The 12,265-nt window shown below is 52.8% G+C and overlaps 1 long non-coding RNA gene across 1 annotated transcript in view; it reads right to left on the reverse strand.

The window, feature by feature from the left end:
• Nucleotides 1-472: 472 nt before the first annotated feature.
• Nucleotides 473-12,265, reverse strand: part of LOC115948801 — a 17,070-nt gene continuing 5,277 nt past the window's right edge. The window contains exons 3-4 of the long non-coding RNA XR_004082576.1: nt 9,585-9,765; nt 473-3,581 (exon numbers count right to left, since the gene is read on the reverse strand). This is a non-coding gene — a long non-coding RNA (uncharacterized LOC115948801). The remainder of the gene's footprint in view (nt 3,582-9,584; nt 9,766-12,265) is intronic.

Genomic DNA, 12,265 nt, shown 5'->3' on the forward strand with positions numbered 1-12,265 from the left:
CTAGCCACGCTGTGGATTTGCAGGTGATGTTTGAATACAAACACAGATAGGCTCACAATCCAACCCTTCAGGGATGTGCCCTGCTCCAGTTAATATTAAACACCTTTGGAGATATCTCTGCATTTCTCCAGGCTGGGAGGAACCTGCTGCATTCTTCTCATAGCTTCTTTGCAGGTACTGAAATAAAATCCCTGACCTGGATCCCTGAACAAAGCCCCTGTTATTCAGCCAGGTCAGGGGGAGCATCAGTTTTCTGATCCTCTCCATCCCAGTTTTCTTGGATGGAGAAATGTGGGGTTTGACTCCATCACAGGGGATGAAAAACCCATCCCAGCCTCAGCTCAGCCTGCCTGAGATGGAGTGTGAGTGCACAAACACTGCTGAAATTAAACCCCCAGAGTTCAAAACCTCACTGTCTGAAAAATGTCATGTGAATCCATTTTCCTCTATTTCTAATAAAACAACAATTTCATTTTTTTTAAACAGCAAATTTTCTTCCCGTTACAATATAATGTTGTTCTACATGATGCTGTTCCAGCAGTTTATATAAATTTTTACAAATTTAATCTGTAAATTGCTTTTTGATGGGTGAAGCACAGCACCTGCATTCAGCTCTCCAAGCATCAGTAACTGTACACAAACACTCTTCTCTGTTGAAGCCATTTTGGGGTGTCTTTGGCCCAGGAGGGATTTGTTAACTTGGAAAGATGAATCCTCCATGCCCAACACCAGCTTTTGGGAGCAGCCAGGCCTGCTCCCAGCCTGTGGTCAGAGCAGGGCTGGGCAAAGCAGCACCAGAACATCCCACATTCCTGGGATGGGCTGCACCCCCAGCTGCAGGGACAAGCCCCTGTCTGGGGGATGGATTTTTCCAGCCTCAAAGATGGAAAGCATTCTGCCTTCATCTGCTAAAATATGAAATCCACCAGTGCCACTGTGATGCTTCGTGCCAGCCCCAGGGGGAAGGAGGGAGCAGCATCCCTCACTCCAACCAGCTCCTGCTGGGCTCCATGGAGGAGAAGTGAGGATTAGCTCAGTCCTGGCAGAGTACAGGAACTGGAGGGTCCCCACAGGGGAGGGTAAGCAAGGCCTGAATGTCCTGCCCTCCTTTCTCCAAATGAATCCAAACCACCTCCCAAGCCAGGCGTAGATCACTCTGAAGATGTCAAGGTCCACACAAAAGTCCTTCATCCCACCAGGTTTAGGAAAGCCCTCCAAAATGCTCATTTGGGTCCATTTCAGTTCAGCTCTTGGATCCCAGGGCAGGGATGTGCTGCCATCCAGGAGGTTTCACAGCCCAGAACCTGTTGGGCTCGTCTTGCTCCAGCTTCCTGCTCAACCTGCCAGGAGCTGATCCCAGGAGGAGACATTCCAGCCAGGCAGCCTCCTCAGCTGCATGGAGAGAGCAGAGAAACTCTTCCAGCTTTTCCTCCCAGGCCAGACCTGCCCTGGGTTCTGCTGCATTCACCTTGAGCTTCCTCTCCTCTTCCTGGCCTTGGAGGCTTCTCCCTGCTCCAAATCTCTCTGGAGTTTCTGATGCTGCAAATGCACCTCTTCATCCTCCCATTGCCAATCCAGCCCAGAAGTTGCATTTCCCATCCCAAAACCTCAGCTGGGGCCAAGATCCACCCCAGAAACGTCCTCATTCTTCGACACCATGAAGGGACCAGCACCAACGCCCTCATTTCCAGCAGCACAGCAGAGGCAGAGCCAGGGAATCTCCACTCCTCGGGGCACATTTCCCCTCCTGGTTTGTGGGACAGGCCAGAGAGGCCTCGAGGTGTTTGCTGTGACCCTGAGGTGACATCTGGGGTGGAAAGGTCACACCCAGGACACTTGCAGTGCTCCCCCTCGGAGCCCAGCAGCCACCAGCAAGCTGTGCTGTAATGAGGAGAGCAAATATTATCCTCCAGAGGTGTCACCAGCTGCTGCTGCTTTGAGATGCTGGGAGAAAAGCCTCCTTAAATAGTTGGGATTCCTCCCACCAGCACAGGGATGAGAGGAATAATATTTGGGAGAGGAACACACCCCGAATGACAGCGTCTGGGTGAGGGTGGGAAGCAGAGAGCAGCCGGCATCTCCCGGCCACAGATGGTTCCCATCAAGAGGAATTTTTTTCTTGTTAATCCCAAAACAAGTTCGAGATGTATTTTTATTTCAGTGTTAAGAGGAGAGAAAAAGAAAGTCTGACATGACCCCCTGTTTTTCTGGCCTCACTCCCTGCTCAGCCTCTGCTCTGAGCAAGCACAGAAAATTCAGTTCATGTTAAAGGCAGGGACTCAGAACAGAATATCCTGAGGTGGTTCTTCCAGCTCTTCTTGACCTGGGAATTCATGGCATTCAAGCTGGAAATGGAGGTAAAAATCTAAAGCCTGGGTGTGTATTTGAAGTATCCTGTGGTGTTCTCTGGGGTTCATCAAGGCACAGAGGACAAGGTGCCTGTTGGTGTCAGTGAGGGTGTCCACTCTCCCCTTTAAATCTTAAACCTGCTTTGAGCACCAGGGATGGACTCCTGAGCCAATCCACTCCCAAAGCCTCCATGAGCTCAGGAGCATCTCTAACTCAAAAAAGCCCCAAAACAGTGATAAAAATTGCAATGAGTGGGAGGGCTGGGAATTCATTCTCCTCAAAAGACATCCCAACAGCCCTGCTTTGAGAACTTGCCTGGCATTCCTCCATGGCCTCCCTGGCTGTTGGATGCCCTGGTTCCACTAACTTGCTCTGAGGGAGCTGCCAAGAGGAACACCTTGGCATGTCCCAGGAAGTTTCCAAGGACAGCCATGGGCTGGGGATGTGGCACCCCTCCCAGATAACCAGCTGAGGGCCATCTGAAAGGATTCACATGGAAGCAGGACCAGGAAATAACTTCTTTTCATGGAGTGACACTTGTGGTCCATGGTGGCGGCCCTACAAGGTGGTGACCTCTCAATGGGAATTTTCTTTCAGACAGAATTTCCTGGGATATTTACACCCCCAGATAAGGCTGGGCATCCCCCTCTCCTCTCTAGCAACTCCCTGGAGTGACTCAGGATGTGCAAACACTGACTCATCCCAAGGTCCCGGGAGCACTGAGCTTCCCACACGCTCCAAGACCGGGTGGTGGGAGAAGGGAAAGCTCCACTCAGCCTCCCCTGTGCCCTGAGGGAGGGCTGCAGATGCATCAGCAAGGTGGGGCAGGCTGGGGCAGCCAAGGACCCCCCTGCACAGGGATGTACAGAGATAAGGGCATCCTGGTGTGGGAGCTGCTGCCCAGTATTGGGAAATGGATTGGGAGCTGTCCTCCAGGATTGGTTTAGGAAGGAGGATTTGCAGAGCTGAGGAAGAGGATCAGGAAATGCAGGGTTGGTGTCTGGGCAGCTGCAAAGGGTGGTGGCACTTGCAAGGTCAGCTTGGCTGCACAAATCCTGGATTTCATCAGGACGGGATTATTCCATACAAAGGTAAAAATGTGTGGTTCCTGCAGCAAACAGCAGCACTGAAAAAGCTGCCAAGCTCTCCAGTCTGTGACCACCCACCTGCTGGAAAACTGGAGGAACCTGGATGTGCTCACCAGGGATGAGGTGGATGGCTCTCCTGGAGATCTGAAATTTAAATGGACATTGAGATGCATAACTGGCCATCCTAAGCAAGCTGTTTCCTGCCACCATTGCACATTGTGGGGACAGAGCTCCCTGACCTGTTTTGTATGGGAGCCAGAGCACATTTGGCATTTCTCCTCCCTCAGTCCTGGGAAATGGTCAAGTCCAACTCCTGTCCCTGCACAGACACCCCAACAATCCTACCCTGGGCATCCCTGGAGCTCTGTGGGGCTGTGCCCATTCCCTGGGGAGCCTGGGCAGTGCCCAGCACCTCTGGGGGAAGAACCTGTCCCTAAATCCAACCTGACCCTGCCCTGACACAGCCCCAGCTGTTCCCTGGGTCCTGTCAGACACCAGGGTCCTTTCCCTGCCATTCCAAGGGGGCAGGATGGAGCTGGGACAGATCTCCAGGTGACGCCTGAGGAAGTGAGGGCTCCTGAGTGTTTTCCCTTCACAGCAGAAGAAGAAGGGATGTGAGATGTGACATCCCTGCCCATCACTGGCCATTAAAGATTACAGCCCAGCCAGGCCACAAGGATTGTAGGAGTCAATCCCATTTAAGCCCTTCTATTTAAAGAAATAAACTACCCAGGAAAAAAGCAGCCTAAGATTAGAAACACACAGGATTTCCTCAAATTCCAGCCATCAGCCCCAGATTCAGCCCAAGGGGGTGGTTTGTTATTCTCCCAGAGCATGAATCTGCACCCAAGCAGTTTGGATCATGCTGTGCAGCTCCATCACAGACCTAACAGCCACACTCAAAGCTGGTGTAGTGCTGCCAAAACCATCTCCAGTATTCCTTCATTAAAAATAGTTTTTTAGGCAGGAGAGTTTTGGCTTTTTGCACAAGCTGGGGATGTTTCCTGCAAATCCCACATTGCTCAGGAGATGCTCCTGTGCAGGAGAATATTTCAGAAAATTTAATGCTAAGCAGGGTGGGAAGCAGAAATAAATGTTTTGGGTTTTTTTTCTTGTTTTGGGTAGGAAAAGAACTCAGAAACCACCCAGTGCCACCTCTCCCACGGCAGGGACACCTCCCACTGTCCCAGGCTGCTCCAAGCCCTGTCTAACCTGGCCTTGGGCACTGCCAGGGATGCAGGGGCAGCCACAGCTGCTCTGGGCACCCTGTGCCAGGGCCTGCCCACCCTCACAGGGAGGAAGTTCTTGCCAATATCTAATCTAAAATCTCTCCCCTCATTTAAAATGACACAAAGGATGTGGGTAAACCAGACAAAGTCACCCTGTGCTTTGTGCCTCACCAACCAGGAATTGAGAGGTCATTTGGGATTTGATACCTGGCTCTGCTGCTTCTCCCTAAACTGGGTGAAACTCCAGCCTAACTTGCCAACTCTAGCCTGTCCCTAAAGGGATCCCAAAGGAATGAGGGATCCCTTCTGCCCCAGCACTGCAGCAGGATGGGAGCAGTTGCTTTTTCCAGGCATAGCACGAGGGGGTGACTCATTCCTGGCAGGAATTTCCCTCTCACCCATCCCCTCCTGCCCCTCTCTCTCTGCCTGGAGATTTTCCCCCACAGCAACGAGGGTGAGGGCAGCTTAAGATCAGCCAGGAAGCAGAGACCTTCCCTGTTTCCCCTGAATTCAGCTGGGGACGTGTCCAGGAGGTCTCCACTCCCTCCCAGATGTGTGTTTTGGGAAGGAGGGGAGGGGAATTCTGGAATACTGGGCAGAGCTGCCCCATCAGGAGGGTGGGCATCAACAGAGATACATCTCATGTGCCAGTTGTCCCTGTGGTGGCCTTGAGGTGCAGCCAGGGCTGGGCAGGGCACATGAGGGAGCTCAGCCTGCCAGGAAACCTCAGCTCAGCTGCATGTGCACAAACAGGTCCAGCAGGAGCCATCCAGGATGACCACACAGCCAAGTAGCCCATGATTCACGGGATAACCATCTGCTGAAGCTGCAAGCACCCACTTTCCACCTCCAGTTCTCCTCCAGGCCAAGTGGCAAAGCCACAGGGGCAGAAGGTGCCTCTTGCCATGGCCAGCAAGCAGGAGCTGCCAGGGCTGGTGCTGCAGCAGCTGCTGCTGTGACAGGAGACCTTAACTCAGCTCCACACCACAGCAATTGTTCCAGCCCTGTGGGATTCACACCACAGCCCTGTAGGATTCAGGAGGCCCAGGGTAGCCTTGGGGGCACACATCAATTTCTCAAAGTACAGAACGTGGAATGAGATTTTGGAAAGCTGGAGATGGAAGGAAAGAGTCCAGAGGAGGACCTGGTTTTCAGGAAAATAACAGAGAATCCCAGACTGGTTTGGGTTGAAGGAACCTTAAAGCTTATCCAGTTTCATGGGCAGGCACACCTTCCACTGTCCCAGGCTGCTCCAAGCCCTGTCCAGCCTGGCCTTGGACACTCCCAGGGATCCAGGGGCAGCCACAGCTTCTCTGGGCACCTGTGCCAGAGCCTCCTCACCTTCACAGCCAAGAATTCCTTCCTAATATCCCATCTAAATCCACCCTCATCCTACAGCTGCTTACCCTGACAGATGCAGCAGCTCAGGATACAGGAAGGGCAGAGATGTGCCCCCCTCTCCAGGTGTGCTTTTCCTTCAGCAGTTATCCCAAACACACCAAGTGTCCCTTTTTTCCCCCACTCTGGGCAGCCACAGCTTGGCCATCAGTGGAAAATGATTCCTTGAGTGAGTGTGGCTGGATCAGCTGACTGGGCTGGCTGCAAATCTCGTGGTCACACAGCTCTAAATGTGCAGCAGTGCCTGCCTAAGCCTTTCCGTTTATAGGATGGAGAGGGGAGCTGGGAGCGTGGAAATAAATCCTTTGGAAGCAGAAGGGGGTTGGAGACAGAACAGGACTCCCCAAGGGAAACACATGGGGGTGCAGAGAGGGTGGGCAGCAAGCACAGATCAGGCATAGGATGGAGCTGATGGAGCATGACCAACTCTGTGCTTGGAGCTGAGGTCAGGGAAGGGCACAGAGCTTTGGGAACTGGGATGAGAGCTGGGCTGGGACCTGCCTGCCAGCCTGGGCTGGGGAGGCAGTATTGGAATGCTCACAGGAGTGTGAAACCCGTCCCTGCCTCCCTCCTGCAGCCTGGCTCATCCCTCTGACCCCTGGCCTCCCCACAGGAGCAGAACTCTGGCTCTAGAATAAATCCCAGCTGTCTCCCAGCTCTTCCCTGGGCAAGCTGCCATGCCATGATAAAGCAGCTCCTCCCTCCAAGGCAAGCTCCTGAGCTGCAGCTCCTTGGGAAGGCAGCCTGCTGATGGACTGTGTCAAGGAACAACAAATGCCTTTAATTCCCCCTTCAGCCAGCAGCTCCCTGCGGGAGGCAGCACATCCTGAAGGAAGGCAAGAGGGAGGCCTCTGGAGCTGTGTGCACAGGCACTCAGATGCCTGGTAAATCACCCCAGCCAGGCTCCCAGAACCCTGACAGGCTCCAGTTTCTGTCTCCTGGATAGATACAGGGTAAAACTTGCTGTTTCACTTGCTTATCCCAATGCCAGGGGCTCTAAGCAATCCCTGAGTTACTCTGCAGAGATTTTCCTCGCTGCTGGCAATTGCAAATTCAGGAGAGGAGGGGATCTGAGCAGGAACTGCTGCTGAGGTTTCAAATCAAATATCCATTCCCTGAGCATGAATGTTTCGTGTCAGACCTGTAGGGGTTTTTCAGGTGGATCAGTGGGGTTTGCTGGCATTGGCACCAGCACCACTGGGGCTGTCAGCTCTGATCATGCACAGCTCGGGGCTCCCTGGTGACCGAGAACAGGCTTGGGCTCCATCCAGCTCAGATCCAGTTAATTAAAGGAAATAAAACCCTACAAGCCAAACCCCTTTTCTGGGTGCTGTTTACTGGGAGGCTGCAGTTCTGGACCAGAGCTGAGTGGGAGACCTGAAGGGTATCCCTGCAAATCCCCCCGGGGGCTCCAGCCTTGTGTCCTGTAGGAAGCCAGTCCTTCCCATTCCCTGCTAAAGGGATTGCCTGCTGCTTGTGCACCCTGGCACATCCCTGGGGACACATGGACATGTCCCTGAAACAGAGCAGCTGTGGCTGCCCCTGGATCCCTGGCAGTGTCCAAGGCCAGGTTGGACAGGGCTTGGAGCAGCCTGGGACAGTGGAAGGTGTCCCTGCCCATGTCAGGGGGTGGCACTGGATGAGCTTTAGGGTCCCTTCCAACCCAAACCATTCTGTGCCATAATGATTGTGTGATCTTCTCTAAGTCACTCTCATCCCCACAGTCTTTCAGCCAAGTTTCTCCTGCAGATCCTTGTCTCTCTCTCTTTCCTTCCCTGGAAAGAAAGACAAGGAAAGATTCCTGGCATGGGAAAGAGAAGACCAGCTCACATAATCCTCATGGCAATTAGGATTTGGGCAGCCTGGGGAACCCTCTTCAGGAGAAGAGGATCCTGCAGGTCCCTCCAAGAGAAGGAGAAGGACTCCCTCTCTCTGCTCCCAGGCAGAATAGCAACTTTGAAACTGAAACCTGGAAAGACATAAGGAATCTCCTGGCATGCTGCTCGGGCACCCATGCCATGGTCCCAGAGTTTGGGGTTATCTATACTATCATCATCTCATTTCTAGTGATAAATCTAATAAATCACAATTGAAATTATATTTGGCAGAGTCTGAAATAAGTTAAGTTCCCCTTCCAGGCCAGGTTGGACAGGGCTTGGAGCACCCTGGGATAGTGGAAGCTGTCCCTGCCCATGGCAGGAGGTGGCACTGGGTGATCTTTAAGGTCCTTTCCAACCCAAAACAAGAAAACACAACAAACAAGCAAAAATGCCAGGGGTTTCTACATCCATCTTTGCTTCTCTTTTCCCTCCTGACCCTGCTAGCCTTGTTATTCCTCTTGGCTTTTCTCCTTCCAGCAGGGAGGACTGGCCTGGAGGAGCATCATTCCCAGGGCAAGTGGAAGGGGAGACGCCTATCCCTGGCAGAGGGGGGCTCCCAGGATGTGCTGCTGGGGCACATCCCGGGGCTGTGCAGTGGAGACCGAGCCCTTCCTGCTCCTCCTCCCGGGACTGGTGGCTGGGCAAGGCTGGAGCCAGCCCGGGATGGTGCCGGAGCCGGGCAGCGGGGGGAGCAGCGAGACCAGGACACGGGGACGGGAGCAGGACGGAGCAGGACGGAATGTCCCTGCCCGCCTGGGGAGAGATTCCCTGCATTCCCTGGGCTCGGGGGCTGCGTTTGGCTTTGGGGATGTCCTGGAGCTGGGTGGGATCCTGGCTGGGCACTGCTCCCTGGGGAAGCCCCAAAAGGGGAGCAGTGCCAGGGCCACGGGGGTGTCTCTGCAGGGGGAGCTGTGCCCAGGGCTGGTGCGGGTGGGAGCAGGGTCTAAACGAGTCCTGCAGAGCCCTAACTGGATCTGTGTGCTCCCAGCTCTCTGTAGCTCCTGAATCCCAGCCAGCCTCTCTCTGTCTCCACTATTTTTAAATCCATCTATTTCCGCTGGTCTCCCTGCTTTGGTGCAGCCTTTTCCACAGTGACACTTCTGCAGCCCAGAAATCCTAAATATTCTCCTTCTCCCAAGTGTTTAAGCACCAGCTGCACTGGGGACCAGGGGAGCTCAGGGACAGCAGTGCAGGGGCTGTGCTGTTTATTGTGGGTTCATGGCACTTTCTGAAGCATGGGAAACTCATGGCCACAGGCACACAGAGCCAGAAGTGTATTCCCAGTGCAGGATTCAGGGCGTGGGATTGGAGCTGGGACCAGAGACAGAAACCCTGGTGACAGTCAAGGCTGGAGCAGGCTCCTCACCCTGATCCCACCCTCAAGGCAGCTCCTGCTGCCCCAAGGATGCAGGGCTGGCACCAAGGCACACAGTTAACTGATGAGCTGAAGCCAGAGCACTGGGATTTTCCAGCTAATGGGACAGCACAGGTGATGAGCACCTCTGGAGTGCATGGTGCCATGAGCCCAGTGCTTCTCATGCCCACAAGGATTTGTCTGCACTGACTCTACACCAGCCCTGTGGTGCCCAAGATTCCTGCAGGGCTTTTTGGGTGTCCCCCCACCCTGCCCCACTTCATACCTGCTTCCACAGGGTGACCATGCACCTTCCTGCAAATGCCAGGGAAGTCAGGAAAGCTTCAGGCAGTGATGAATTGCTGAATTCATGGCACGTGGTGAAACAGAGACAGAGCCCAGAGTGGATTTGTTGTGCATCCCACATTTGATGAACTTGCCTCCAGCAGATCCAACTATTCTATTAACTGGAATTAGGGAGAAAATCATAGTTAAATTGTTAATTCATCAAGACAAGTGCCATCACAGTCACTGGAGATATTTCTGAATTTGGGAAGGTGAATTTGGAAAATGAAGATACCATAATGTACAAATTGCATTTTCTCCATTATTTTCCATGTCCAGCACACAGCTTTGTCATTGGAAACTACAATAACCAGAACTGGGTATTCCACATGCAACAGAAACCCTTGGAAGTTCAGGATTTGAGTGCTTCCCTCCCATGAGGGAGGGAAGCCATGACTGCAACCTGAAATGTTCAAAATTCAGGAGCTGCCTTAAGTTCTTTGCTGCTGCTTCTCTGTGTTCAGGCAGCACAGGAGCTTGAAATAATTCCCAACTGGATGGGGCTAAGCCAGCTCCATGCAGGAGAGGAGGAGGGCAGCTGTAAGAGGCTTTGATTCACACATGTCTTTGTAACCACAGCATCCCCTGGGTCCCAAACCAGGAGTGATCCCAGGGGGATTCAGGTCTTGACGTCAAAGCCAACAGTCCAGAAGTGCAAATGATTTCAAAGACTGAATCCAAGCTGTTTGTGCACAGCTGGGAAACATCCAGCACCTTCCTGAAGGGAATCAGGAGTGAAACAACGATCCTCATTCATCTAAACCTCCCACCCCACCTCTCCCAAGCACCTCTGCCCCAGGCTGAACAAGAGACCTTCTGTACAAAGCCAAATTCAGCAGCTCTGATGCTTCCTCCAGTGTTGGGAACAGCCTGTCAGATCCAGGGACATGCAGGAGATGTTCAGTGTGCTGAGTGCTGGGCCAGGAGCTTGGACTGTGCAGGGAGAGGCAGCTCCTGCATCCCTTCCCACTGTGGGAAGCACAGTTTGGGCATCCATATTGGAGAAAGGCATCAATCATGGTCCCACAAGCTACAAAAACACAAAGCAGAGCCTGTTCCTGCCTGGGGTTTGCAGCACAGTAACCAGGGGCAGGGAGAGAAGACAAGGATACAGAGGCTGCTCTGTAAATCCAGAGGACCCTTGGCCATGAGATCCATCTCTGCTGGATAAGATTGGAGCTGGGATAATCCCACACAGAGCAGCTCCACATCCTGGGGTCCCAGCCCTCAGCAGAGTGTCTGTGCAGAGAGGGAGAAGATGCCTCTGGCACTCCCCATCAAGTCCTCAGCATCCTTGCGGAGAAGGGAAGCAGCACACACCAGCCTGGCTCTGATTCTGCACCAAACTCACCCTCCATGCCTCAGTCTCCCCAGCTTTTACAGGGGATAATCAGCCTTGCCCAAGTTTATAAAATCCTGGGCCATCTGCAGATGCAGCTCTGATGTGATGAGTCAGATCTGCCTCGTGTGACTCAGCTGGCAGACCCCATCCAACAGCCACGGAGCTTCCCTTGCTCCAGGATCCATATTTGCTGTTCTTACTGCCAAGGGCATGACTGCTCCCAAAACTAAACATGCCTGTGAGTTTCTAAATGCATTTGGGAAGACCAGGAAAAAGCCTTTACAGGTTCATTCTGAAACACAGAAAAGTTCACTGGACCATCCACAACTTTAGCCCCTGCAAGTTACAAAAGACGGAAAACGGAAAACAGAGTGTGGGTTTTGTTTCTAAAATTAACATCCATGAGGCAGGAATGTGGCTCTGCAACACAGGAGCTGTGGCAGGACAGGGATGTGACCCTGGAAAAGTCTTTAATGTGTGGATACAGCCCAGTGGCAGCTGGAATAAAATGTGAGTGGCTCCTTCTGAAGCTCCCAGGAGCGGGTGTCGCTCTGCAAGAATGCAACGGGGTTGCATCATGTGGATTCCTTGAGTCTTCCAGAAATCTGCCACTTCTTCCCTGCCACATTTTCATGGGGAATCGATAAAGTAGCTGGGAAAAACATGCTGCAATTTTCTGCTGGCATATTTGAAGCAGGCAGGAATATTCAGGCTAAGGGGGGTTTCATCACACAGGGAAGATGTCACTTTTTTCCTAAGGGTCTCTGGCCTTGGAGATCCATCCTGGAATACATCCTGGCCTCTTGCAGACACATCCTAAATTTCCATGTTATGGGTTAAGCCCCCTGACCCAATTCAGACCTATGGAAAGGGACATTTGCCTCCCAGGTGGGTGCATTTTGTCATCCCAAGGAAAGCTGTTCACATCTGGACACAAACTGGTTTGGTCCCACCAGAGCAGCATAACATCCCTAGGGTTGGGGCAACCATGGTCCTTGGAAACTGGGAAAGGATGAAACCCCTTTTCCTGTTTGGTTTTACACTAAAGCAGAGATTTCAGATTAGATCTTGAGAAGGAATTGTTCCCTGTGAGGGTGGGGAGACCCTGGCACAGGGTGCCCAGAGAAGCTGTGACTGTCCCAAGATCCCTGGAAGTGCCCAAGGTCAGGATGGACAGGGCTTGGAGCAGCCTGGGACAGTGGAAGGTGTCCCTGCCCATGGCAGGGGTGGCACTGGATGGGCTTTAACATTACTTCCAACCCAAACCAGTCGGAGGTCCT

Source organism: Geospiza fortis, unplaced genomic scaffold (genome assembly GCF_000277835.1).
Source record: "Geospiza fortis unplaced genomic scaffold, GeoFor_1.0 scaffold659, whole genome shotgun sequence".
NCBI lineage: Eukaryota > Metazoa > Chordata > Aves > Passeriformes > Thraupidae > Geospiza > Geospiza fortis.